The sequence below is a fragment of the Paralichthys olivaceus genome, chromosome 1 (genome assembly GCF_024713975.1).
Source record: "Paralichthys olivaceus isolate ysfri-2021 chromosome 1, ASM2471397v2, whole genome shotgun sequence".
NCBI lineage: Eukaryota > Metazoa > Chordata > Actinopteri > Pleuronectiformes > Paralichthyidae > Paralichthys > Paralichthys olivaceus.
Window position 1 is genome coordinate 16,770,176 of NC_091093.1, and position 12,867 is coordinate 16,783,042.

The window sequence follows — 12,867 nt, forward strand, 5'->3', positions numbered from 1 at the left end:
CACCATCTTTTGTGGGAAGAATTACTGTTTTTGTTGGTTTTAGATTATTGTAAATAAATGTCTTTTCATTTTTGGACCCAAAAAAAAGATCAACAGTTGGACAGTGGAAAAAACGAGGGGTGATGTATCACAGTATAAATCATATTTAATCATATCATGTAACCCTACAGCAAACAAAACCAGAAAGAGTGCACAGTGTTCCACCCAGCAGTCACAAACAAGTTATGCATTATTACTGTATGACTCCCAATCCAACTGCACCGTGGCAGCACACTCACACGTTTAAAAAAAATGACTAGATAAAAGCCACCCAAATCAGTCAGCACGACTTAAGTCAGCAAAATCATCGCCCACAATAAAGGAGATGAGCTCGGTCTTCAATCGGAAGCATCCAGGGATTTAATTCCACAAACACCTAAAGAGGTGGGGGACGTTTTTTTGGGGGGGGGGGGGGGGGCTGTAACTCATTGATGCATAGCTTACATCAGCAATAAAATATTCATGAACATTCGTCTTGAACCACCACACACACACACACACAAACACACACGCAACTGATACTGTAAACAGATGTCATAAATTCCACTTCCTTTTAAACATGGATAGATGGCCTAGAAAGAAACGCTGTGTTTTAGAGCATGTGTCACTCAACTGTCAAGCTCAAACTAGACCACTTTTAAGGACTTCCATGTAAACTCAAACAGGGAGACCATGACGAGGCTGTCACATCAATAAAACAGATGTTGTGAAATCCTGAAAGACAAACTGTTTTTAAACAATACCAGGAAAAAAACGAAACTGTTATCTCTGGTACATTCGGGAACCATTTGTGCCAAGTTGGCAGGTTACCACAACATTACTAGAAACATTCAGGCACAAACAAGCACCTACTCAGAGTGCAGTGCTGCAGGGAGAGAACAGCCTGCACCATGCATGATTGGAAGCACTGAACAGCTCTGAAAATGAATCAAAGGTGCAACAAAATGCAAGAAAGGGAGACAGAGTTTATTTGTCACCTTGACATTATTATCTTCCATTTTTTGCTGAGGACATGGTGGCCCTGCAGAGCTCGGAGCATTGCAACCCAAGAAAATCAGTGCACTTTCATTACAAAGTGATTTCAGACATTGACATTTACTCTCAGTTAATCCCAGGCCAAACTGGCTGTGCGGGTGACACAGGTGTGTTGCAGAAGGTCTTGCTTTTCATCTTGGCACCTGTGTTATCGGCATTGAGCAGCCACACACAGCTGCTCTGCTCTGAGAGTCCGGGTCTAGATGCAGTAGATCAGCGACGCAGTAATAGCTTAGCACGGTTACATTACAAGCAACAGCGACACGTAACAGGCTTACAAGTCAAAACTTTTAAAAAGCTGTCAAATGTCAACTTTGACCCCCGACAAGTGTCACATCTATAAACGAATTACCTGAAAACTGTAGTAACAACTAAGACATCTTCAAATTGCTTAACTTGATATCATGGCTGATGTTATGATGTTGAAGCCCCCCCGCTCCCCGCAAGCCTTGAATATTTGTGGGCAATTCACACTGAAGCTTCAAAGCCATAGTTCTTGTGGTTGCCCTGAAGGAAAGGGTACATTTATCACACAGTTTGCACAATGTCAAATTTGATCCTTGTGGTGACAAACAATAACCTGTTTTTCCTCCCTTCACTGTCCTGGACACCTCACTGTGTGAATGAGGGTGTCACCTGATCTGTAATCTGCATAAAGCATCTCTGCTACACTGCAGCACAACCAAACACCTCAAGACTGCAGATCTGTTACAACTTAGCAGGACTCCAGTTACAAAGAAAAAAACAATCACTTGCAGCCATCATAAAAAAAAGCTCCACCCAAATGCTGCATTCCTCCCACAGTGCTGCCTCCATTAGGCCAGTTACAGGCTTTTAAATGTTCACCTCATTGTTTTCATTGTAAAAGGCTTATCAGATCTAAGTGCCTGCCCTTTTCAAAATCTGCACCACAAGCGACTGCTCCACCTCCCAGGTCGGCTTGTGTCTGGGTGTGTGTGTGTGTATACGGAGGTCATACAGACCTGGTGGGACAGGAGCGTCCTGTCCTGCATGATCCATGACATGACACGCAAGCCAAAACCAACTGCTTCAGATGGAATACCACAGTGTTGAACAATATGGCTCGCTCCAGCTGCCAGCAACTTAACAATTTAATTTTCTCTGCTCGGCCACTGAAGATAACAGAGGAATATACGCGAGAGCTTAAGGGCTTCATATTAAACTTTATCATTTAATGACAAACCATGAGGAACATCAGCATTTCACTTTTTTAAACCTACATAAATCTGGTGTAAATTAATTTAGCAAGGACTCTAAGTTTTCAGCAATAATAATAAAACTGGAGGTTGTTGCCCAGTACAACCAGAGTCTTATCTCATGGCCAATGGAGCAGACGGGTAAGTGCATTGTTTAACAGCCCCATTAATTGTCTTTATTCCATAATGTGGTGTAGCCATTTCTCCACTCAGATTAATAGTGTTAGTGCAGGGATCAAATTTGTTAGCCTGCATTTAAAACCTTGCTTCCTTATCGTTTCTTTACACTGCGACATCCTAACCATGGACATAAAAAACCAACAGCCTTCACCTCTGATCAAACCATTAACACTTCATGTTGGAATTCAGTTTAACACAGAGGCAAAATGCCAAAATGGAAGCAAGAAAAAGGGATATTCACTTGGGTGAAATCTCACCAAAATCACCAGAACAAGAGGATGCTACTTTAAATAGCTCTTAATGTGAAAATATTGCTGGCATACTTCAGCACACTTAAAAGTGATTTTGAGTTTGATGTCTTTCAATCAAATTCAAGTATTGACAAATCTTTTAATTTAGTCGCAAACAAGTATTGTTGTCCTACAAAGGTGGTTAAAGATCAGAAGAAACTAATAAAACTAATTATTTTCATAAATAAATTAATCTTTTACTCTTTTGATCGATCAATCAATTGACATTTCTTATAAATAAAACAAATGATAAAAATAGCCATTAAAACTGTGTTTTGTACCAACAGTCCAAACTTATATATTCTTCCTACAATACCAAAAAAGCCAGAGCAACAGAACAACACACCCTTTCATTTTGTATATCAATGTTCCAGCTCTACTTGTTCGCTACGTCGACTTTACCAAGAAATCTCTCAGCAGAGAAAACCTCACCTCCATGTTTTAGAGTATTTTAGTGTTTTGACAGCATTTAATACATTTAACTTAACCAACTTGGGGGTAGTTTTAAGTGTAGACTTACGATTTCAAATGTTGCTTCTCATTGGAAAAATGAAGCATTCCTACAGAATTTTAAGTTATTTTCCATTTCAGTCCCAACATTCCTTACATACCTCCACCTTCTAAGTGTGTGTGTGCACATGTACTTACATGTGCACATACTCATACTTAAAAGTTAGAGAGGTGCCTGTCCATGTATTTGCGTGTCCCCTCAGCACATCTGGCTCTTGTTACAGCCCCTGTGACCTGTGTGTGGTTCTGCTCCATCCCTGCCCCCATCGCTCCCCTTTGCTGGAGCAGAGTAATGACTGTGCTGCTGGGCCTTTGCTGCTGCAGTTCCCAGGACCCCTGACAACATGGGTGTTCATTCCTTTGCTCTAGGCTGGAGACGGCCTCCTGCTGACCAATTTGTTTTTTTTTCCCCTTCACAATAAGTGAAGCCAGTGGCTTCAGCCAGACATTTATGTCATCCTCAGATTGTCTCCAGATACACTAATTCCTCGGCTGTTTTTGTCTTTTTAGGATGTTGCCATCTACTATTACAACACTTCCAACAGTAACCACTGGCTGTCCCCACCACGAAGGCATAAAAAAACAATTATTGGTTTGACTTGATGCAGAGTCTGTATGGTAATTAATCAATAAAGATGAATTAACATGAATAGCACATACATGGCTACAAATTGTGATCTGTGGTAAAGCTATGATGAACTGACAAACTCAGCAGTGAGAACAAATCTCTATGAGAAAGGTGTTTCAGAAAGTAGCATCTGATTGTCTTGCCCTAACTTTCAGGGGCAAAACAGTGGCCCTTGTATTATTAAGGACACCCTTAAGCTTGTGAGTTCACATCTGGCATTAGGAAGTGTCTCCACATGTGTCTCCAGTGACCACTTGTGATTGGATCTCACTTTCTCACTCTATATGCAAATGAACACATTCATCATTTGTATTCGCAAAGATCAAATGATGTTGTTTTAAGCCCATCTGACAATACAGAGGGGTTTGATGTCAATGTGCATGTGTCAGAGGGAGAGGGAGACAGCCTCCATGCAGCTCAAAAAAATATGATTCTAGTCATTTGAAAAAAAAGAAATAGAAAATCAATGTGGCAGTCTGCCTCTTAATAGTGCAGCTGTGATGTTTTGCACAAACACGTTCTTGTATTAGTAACAATATAAGAACTATAAGACTTCAAAAGTCTGCCGTCACAGAACTCTGCTGAATACAATACCCACAGGACAGAAATCCCTCAGTTCATAAGATGTAACACATGGTTCAGGCATGATCAAAATCAGGTGGTATACAAATAACAAGGTCATGGGCGGATCAAACTGATGGCAGGTCTCTAGTTGCTCAGCCTGCTTTGTAGCTGTACGGAGTGTGTGGAGGCGTGTGTCTATTTAGTTCCGTGCAGCAGCTACTGAAGAATGAAAACAGACTAAAGTTCAATGTCTTGAACAAATTTCTCCCTCATTTTTTATTTTGCCAATATTAATACGATCATGTCGGCCCATTAAGACTAAATGTTAACCATCAGTCACATCCAATTTTTATTTCTACGCTATGTACAGCTCATATCATTATTTTATGTGATGCTGTCTGATAAAAATCAACCCTACAAGTAAGTTTAAGACAATGGCTGTGCTGTCATTTGTAAAAAGATAACTCCGAGCCGTGCTGTCAGTTGAATGAGCCACAAGGGGGGGGTGCCTGCAGAGGGAAATCTCCACCTTGCATTGCAGGGCAATAACAGTGACTCTTCTCAAGAAAATAGCAAGGTTTGTTGGGAAATTCAGGGGTCTGTAAAGTCTGGTGACAGAGGAGCCACATAGGCGACATTGCCTGTAAATCTCCTCTGTTGATGTAATAGAAACTGTTCCCGACAATTCATTTTGAGAGAACAACAGCCAATGAGGAAACTCCAACAATCTGCCAGCCAACAAAATCACTCACATTTATAGTGTTGGCCCTGGAGACAAACAACCGTTTACATTCCCAGTGTCATCTCTTTATTTCCTAAAACTATTCACAAAGACTTCCTATAAATTGTATTACAATGATTCAAGGAAACGAGAACACAACGTGTACCATAGGTTTCCTGACAGATTATGTTTAGCTGCCATGTTCATAATGATTCCAACTTACTGTATCAGGTACATTGCTTTATGGGGTTAATGGTTTAGGGTTTGATTTTGGCTACAGTGGCTCCAAAGTCCTTCCTCTCAACACTGAACTCTCCAGCAACGCAAACAGGATAAGTCGATCTCTGCAGTTTATTAACTTTCAAAGAGGAGCATCAGCACTTAGATGAAGTGGGATCTGGTCTGCTTAGTGGGAGAGGCCAGAGGCTGGAATAAAAGGGAGGCCCTTTCTCTCATCGACAACAACATGAGACCCCAAAGGCAGTGGGACCAGAGTGGAGAGATGCACCAATCTGCTGCTGATAAACCATCCTGAGATGAAAAACAATACGATCCTCTCTGGATGAAAAGGCTGGCCTCTTAATGGGCCCATACCAAAGAGGGGCCCGAATCTAACAGTTCTGACTGAACTGTGTTTGCAGTGTTATCATTACTTCACTTCAAAGCAGCACCATCTCCAAGGGACATGCCACACTGACTGTATAGGGTTGTGCGCTCCATTCCAGCCCTCAGCTCACATTGGCTAAAGTAGGCCAGAGCTGCGGCACACAGAGTGGTGTGTTAAAGATTAATGAAGATCTTGCACAAGTAAACCAGCTTACACAACATGCTTAGACATAATAAAATATTTAAAGGTGGCAATCTATAAAGCTGGTGTGTTTGACTCGAGGACCCTGGAAAGGCCCTGTGGGTATAGTAAGTTAGTAACACATCACTGATGAATAGAAAGAGTAATGCTGGTTTCCATCTAAGTGTGTATGGTGTGGTCTGCATATAATAAATGATTAGAAATGCAGAAGGGACAGCACAGGATCGCAAAAATATTCTTAGACCCTCTCGGGCTGTTTTTATTAAATTAGGGGAGTGTTTAATGTATGGCGATAAAAAGACATTTGTCATATGCATAAAGATTTAGTGTTGTTTGTGCTAAAGGCTGAATTGAATTTATCTGTCCACCACATTTTAAATGGGCTGTGCTTCCCTAGTTTATGGCCCTTTTGTGTTTACATTAGAAGATCGTAAAACACATTTTTGTTTTGACCTTCAGTGCAGAAAATACTGCAAATATTTGCCAACATAAATGAGCAATAACTTTCTCAATAATAATTAATTACTAAAAGGCGCGCTCCATTTTTCATGCGGACATGTAAACTGATAGAGGTGCATTCATGGTGAGGAAAGTGTATTATTCATCACAATGCAGCGTGAAAAAGTCAGTTTTTTTGACATTTCAAAAGTTTATTTCACATTTTCTTATAAACGGGGACTCCAGTTTGCTGAAGGAGCAAAACGGTGTGGATTAAATCCTGACTGGGCTTCACGAGGATGTTTAGTCTTGTTCTTGCCATATGACATGTTTGGCGGTAATACAGCACAAAACAAAAAAACAGGAAGTGCGTGTGTGGGACTTCAAACACAAATCATGCAGAGTTGCAGCCTCTCCTCTCATCGTCTCTGGGCTCATCATATCCTGTCAGATGAATTTCTAGCAAATGTCTTCAACCTCACGGATTTTCCCTGCAGTTAATTGCTTGAGTTCTCCAGAGTCCAATTATGAACTGCATACCTGCATCCACTCATAGTACATTTTTTTAAGTCACAGTGGTTGTACTGTACAATGAAGCTTCAACTATAAGATGGGTCAGGAATAATTTTGCTCTGATCGAAGAACACAGGACAAAGTTTAGCTGAGCTCTAAATTAAGGTTTTGCAGTTTACTTAGAGAAGATGTTCCTGTCCATGTTTGACTGAGTGCAAAGTGTGACTGTATAATATCCAAGGTCCAGAGACCTGTCCAAAGTTATGCTGCCTGCAGAATCCATGAGAAGGGAATGGTCAATCTTCCTGCTTGATTAACATATTCAAATTACTGAAAATGTTCTTGTGAGTAAATAAAGTCTAAAAGGGACCAAGTCACACACAAATGATGTCATATAATGGGAATAAAGGCATCGGAGTGAAAGATATGAATATAAAACTGAGAAACTGAACTAAATTTGATGTAGCCTGTAAAAAGTATAAGGGGAAAGCAACCAAATGTGGAAGGAAGAGATTAGAAGTTCAGCCCTCCGCCATATCTTTCGAACTAATACAAAAATTGTGAAGTAGATTTAAGTGAACTTCTTACAGCGGCTGCCTCTAAGTTCAGTGCTGTGTCATGAGTTACTGATAGGAGAGTGTCATTTCATGTATTTCATCAGAACCATAGATAATATCCATCTCTCGTGCTCCTCCTTTAATCTTGTGCTGAACAGAATATTAATCATCTTCATAAAAAGATCCAACCTCTTCTGAAAAGAGGAAGAAATCTGCACATTATGTAGCAGAAATAGGCCAAGATGGTGCCATGCAGTACAGTGAAGGCACAGTACTCCAAGCACAATCCTCCCTTACATGTAAAGCCCTGCGGTGGACCAGGAGAAAAAGCTCTGAAGGAATCTGGTGAGAACAGACCAGTCGTGTGAACACAGCCGTTTTTATCCACCACCAGTGACAGAAACTACTGTTCAGAAGAAGGGAAGTCACACGTTTCTGAGAAACACTTTTACTTTGAAGTGAGCAAAGAAACAGTTGTTTATTCATTTTTCACATATTTTTCATCTGCCTCTGGTCAAGATGAAAAAAGATACATTTATTTTGATTCCTCAAAAATATTACATTGCGTTCCTTTTTCTTTTTTTCCACGAATGAACACCAGTTATCTGCTTCAGACTTGGGGAGGAGGGAGGAGGAAGCAGGAAACTAATATTTTTTTGGAAATGATGCAACAGACAACTCTTCAACAACATTTCCTCATAACAGTTGGTTCTCTGCAGGTCGACTCCACCTATGTTGTGTTCAAAAGTTGTGTAATTACCTCCACCAAAGAGGGTATGATTATATTATTATTAAATTTCGGTGCAGATCCCGATCAGGAGGTTTTCACTTTCATTGATATCCCTGGGAATAGTGGATGGATGTAGATGACAGAAAATAAGCAGGGGTATTAAGAGAACTTTGGTGCTGCTTAAATGAATTTAAGGTGGAGGTGTGCTCTATAAAGACTGCTTTTCTAGTTGTAGCTGTAAAAGTATGTGTCATGTGTCATAAAAGTAGTGTGTCTTTAAACATGAATAATGAAGGTAATACAAAGGCAGTAGAGCCAGAATGTAGTCATGCAACATTGCAAAGAGCAAGTATTGAGAGTCAAAGCCACATTGTCAGTAAGGGAACTTTCAAAAGCTGCATACAAGATGGAGGAGATAGCGAACGCCTCCGGCCACAGACAAAGATGTTTCACAACATCTGACTGACTTAAAAATATAAAAGAATCCGATCTACAACGGTTCATTAACTTTAACCAGCCTTCAAACAAAACGGGTGCTTTTGTTGTCAGTGACCACAGCATTTTTCAATCAAGTTTTGATCCCTTAGACAAATCCTCAGAATTATTACCGTGTGATGTATAGATCAAATAGCCTAACTTGTGTTAGTGCTCCACATCAAATAACTCTAAGCCCACCCTACTTTTTATTAAACACTGGTGTAATAAAGGTGCAACTAAACCAGACTTAGTACAAAACCTGAAGGTCCCGTTTTTAGAAAAACAAAACCCTGCAGCATAAGTCTGATGATGTGGGCAAGAAAAGGCCTTTAAAATGTAAAATAACCATCCGGAGATGCAAGTTGGCAGTTAATACCCATTTACCGCTGAGTGACTCAGCCGTTTTCTAATTTTATTACTTTAACTTAGTTTTAATTATTCCCCTCTTTTTTTTTTAAAGCGGCCCCATTATCCTGAAGTGGAGTCAAAGTGAGAGGTGTAATCCATTTTCATATCACATGGTCGCAGCAACCTTTTACTTTTAAAAGTGATGGTCTACCTCATTTCAGGTACATTAATATTAATATTCCTGTATGTGGCATCATCTATTGTATCTCAGTTAAAATGAAGGGAAGAAGAGAAAAAAGGGGGGAGGACTTTAAAGCCAGTGGAGACAGTTGTTGCTCTCGGTGCATCAGTGTTTTCCTTGACTTACTGCTGTCAAACAATGTTACTGAAAAGTTCCCGCACTGACAAGCAGCCAGCACCACTGTCACACTGGCCATCTCGCCCTGATTGATCCGTTCTGACAGAGAGTACTGTGTAAGACTTCAAGTGACTTTTGGCCCTGACACACTAAACCCAACTTACAGAGCTGACACCCACAAAGAAGAACAGATGCATCACGTCAGTCAGCCAGGATTTATTCGAACAACTTTACTCAAATCAATCTCTTCTCTAATTGAATACCCCCTGCTCCCCCTTATCTTTAGTAACATTACTTTTACCAAAACGTACTGTAATGAATAGCTTTCACTAGAATGTTCTTTTGCCATTCATTTTAAATGATGTTGCATTACCTTATTGGTTATCTTTGAGTTAGTTTTGTATCATTTACTGATTTTAAATTATTATGTTGCTTGTCGCTTTTGATGTATTCTTGTCTTTAGTTGTGCTCTTAGCAATGCACTTAAACTTAAAAGGTGAGATACAAATAAAGTTATTATTAAGGTACAATGATTATCTTTGGCTCATGGACAAGATGCTATCATGTGCTCCAGTAAACACCTATGTTTCCCTATTGACATTTAATTTGCCATAGTGGGAGTAAAGTAATTACTGTCTGTGTCTGCAATTCTGCTGATCAGATAAAGATGCAAATTACATAGGTTTAAAACCAGTTCTGCACTTTCAAGGAGTTACTATACATTACATTTAAGATCATCAGTATAATCTGATCAAGCTTGATAGGTGCCGTATTTATTGTTTCACAAATAGGTTTTTTGATTTGTTTCAAAAGCAAATGGATGAATTTGTACAGCACTTTCATCTAAAGCAATTAACAGTTTTATACTAATGGAAGCAAGCTATCATGCAGTGTGACCAGTCCGAGCATTTGGAGCTACTTCTGGTTCTGTGGAGGAACCAGGAGGAGCTAGGAATCAAATTGCCAGCCCTCTGATTAGTAATTAGGGATTAGATTACCTGCTTTACGTCCTGAGTCCCCACTGCCCCATTGAATTAAACCAAGATCAATTGTCAGCATTCTCTTCATCAACCAAGACTCAAGCTGCCTGCTGTGGGGAGAGAGCGCAGACCTGTGTGGCTGTGATCAGCACTGAGCTCTCATGTTGTTGCTATTAAACCTTGTGTTTACAAAATATGTGGACAGAGTCACCTTCATGTCAACACGCTTAGTGTAGCATTATGGGGGAACATAAAAATCAGACATGTTTATTGTGGAGGTTGTGTGGATGCCATAGGGTGAGCAGAGTGGAGGGGAAATAAAAACAAGCATCGTCAGTGCTATAAAACATGCCCAGCTGCAGTCTCTGATCCTCCCCTCCAGCTCTCCTGCCTATATCCAACACCTGCACACCGTCAGACACAGAGCTGCACGCACGCCATGCCCAGCCACGCATCGCTCATCTCTCAACCCGTAGGTAGAGAAGATTTGTTTGCTCCCGGCTCTAAAGCAATTCCTTCAATTTAATCAGTGAGCAGGGATGTTTTGCAGCAGTGGCAGCGCAGAACACGAGAGCTTCTTTAGTTTAGTCGTCACTAGTGGTTATAGCTCACCTTTTCAAAGTTAATGAACAGAGAGAATTCATTAATAACACACTGATGGCTGAGCAGATGTGACTGTTCCATGTCATTTACTCTGAGGTTTGTTATGGTGTTGTCATGTTGCGGAAAGACTCCAGAGGCCAGTGTCTAAAGCAGCCATGTTAAACTGGGGCTGCGACTAAACATTACTCATCAGTTGATTATTTTACCTTTTAATCATTTGATTTATAAAAGGTCTGGAAAAAGTGAAGATATTAATATCTTGCTCTGTTTACAGACAAAAATGCATCCATGGAACTTTATCCATTGTAGGAAAGCACAAAACATTTTACGTTTCAGTGGGTTGAACGGGAGAAGTTTGGCATCTTTTCTGACATCAATTATCAAAATTGCTGCCATTTCTTTTTCTGACAATCGACAAACTGATTAATTGATTCAACGTTGCAGCTCTAAACTTAATCCATGTCATCCTGTGGTAAAAAATGCAAGGGCAGCAGAAGCGGTTGGATTTTGATGATTATTTATGTGATGATGCACTTTATAAATGTTTAATTTCAACACTCCAGGAGCCTCATGAAGTGGAGGAATAACTTGCACGTGCACACAGCGGTTCTCCTCTTTGGCAGTGAAAAGGTACCTGCCTCATAAATGTCTGCTTGATATTTCAAACTAACTTTTTCATTTGGTGTCAGCAGCCTAACATGCACGATAGAATAAACAGTAGGTGTTGGGAAAATATCAAGTGGTACATAAAGGTTGCCATGTTTAGTAGAACAGAACACATACTGGGTCACATTTTTTTGTATTGCTGTGGGTTTGAGCTTTTTTCTGACCCACCTTCTCTCCGACACAAAAATGTACAGCACATCTGAGATCTGTCTCATGAGTTTAGTTTTATAAGAAGGATAACTGGCTTGAATGAATACCTAAAACATCTGTTTTCACTCAAGTCTATGTTTCATATTTGAGAGAGCTAAAGGCTAAAAGCTGACTTTATTAGGCTTTGTTAGAAAGGCCCCTTCCCTGTCGGGTTTTTTTTTTTTTTTTTACTTCTTCTTTGAGGCTGGGTCAAACCGAGCCTGTCAATCTCACTCTGGTCAGACATAATAGTCCAATTTTTCTCCCTAAAAATATCATAACACTGTTTTAAGCAAGTTGCTGAGACGAGCCAAACCTCACCGCTCCTTGTTTTGTAAGTACCTGGGTGTAATTGTCTGGATTCCCACGTCATTCACGGCCAATACATATTTAAAGGATTTAGGGGGCAGGATTACTCATTAGTCTGCATGCTGTGATTCAGAGCACAAATAACATCCTGGTCATGAGATAGGGCATTTAAAACATCTGCATTAAGAGCTGCTAGTTCTCTGTTAAGGTTTTTGTGTTTCAATATTCTAAATGTAATAAAACACTGAAGTGTAGTTAGCAGGACAACTATTATCACATCCCTATGTACATACTTTGCTCATATACCACATTAAGTGCTGTGTCAGGACTTCTGTAATTGGTTCTCTTCCATTTAAAACAGAAAGATCTAAAAAAAAATGCTGCTGAATGTCAGTGGGGGGAAAATATCCTCATCAGTAAGGTTCCCCATCTAGTCAGCAAAAACTGAAAAAAAAAATTTAAATACTTTCCGACTTCTTCATTTATAGAGTTTGTATGAAAACGATTAAAACGACCTTTTCAGCTTATTCCCTTATTTTTTGGAAAACACTTTGGTAACTGTTGAACACTTAAGCACAAGACAGACTTGGCTTTGATGTGATAAGGATAAAGGATAAATTGGCCATTTAGTTTCCACTGGGGTCTAACAGGAAGTCATAAATTGAGGAATTTGTCACTGATGCACAGAGGGAATACTTATTCCTAAT

The 12,867-nt window shown here is 40.0% G+C and overlaps 1 protein-coding gene across 4 annotated transcripts in view; it reads right to left on the minus strand.

Moving 5' to 3' along the window:
• furina (furin (paired basic amino acid cleaving enzyme) a) overlaps window positions 1-12,867 on the minus strand; it is an 82,739-nt gene that overhangs the window by 59,868 nt on the left and 10,004 nt on the right. The gene's annotated exons all lie outside the window — the stretch shown is intronic.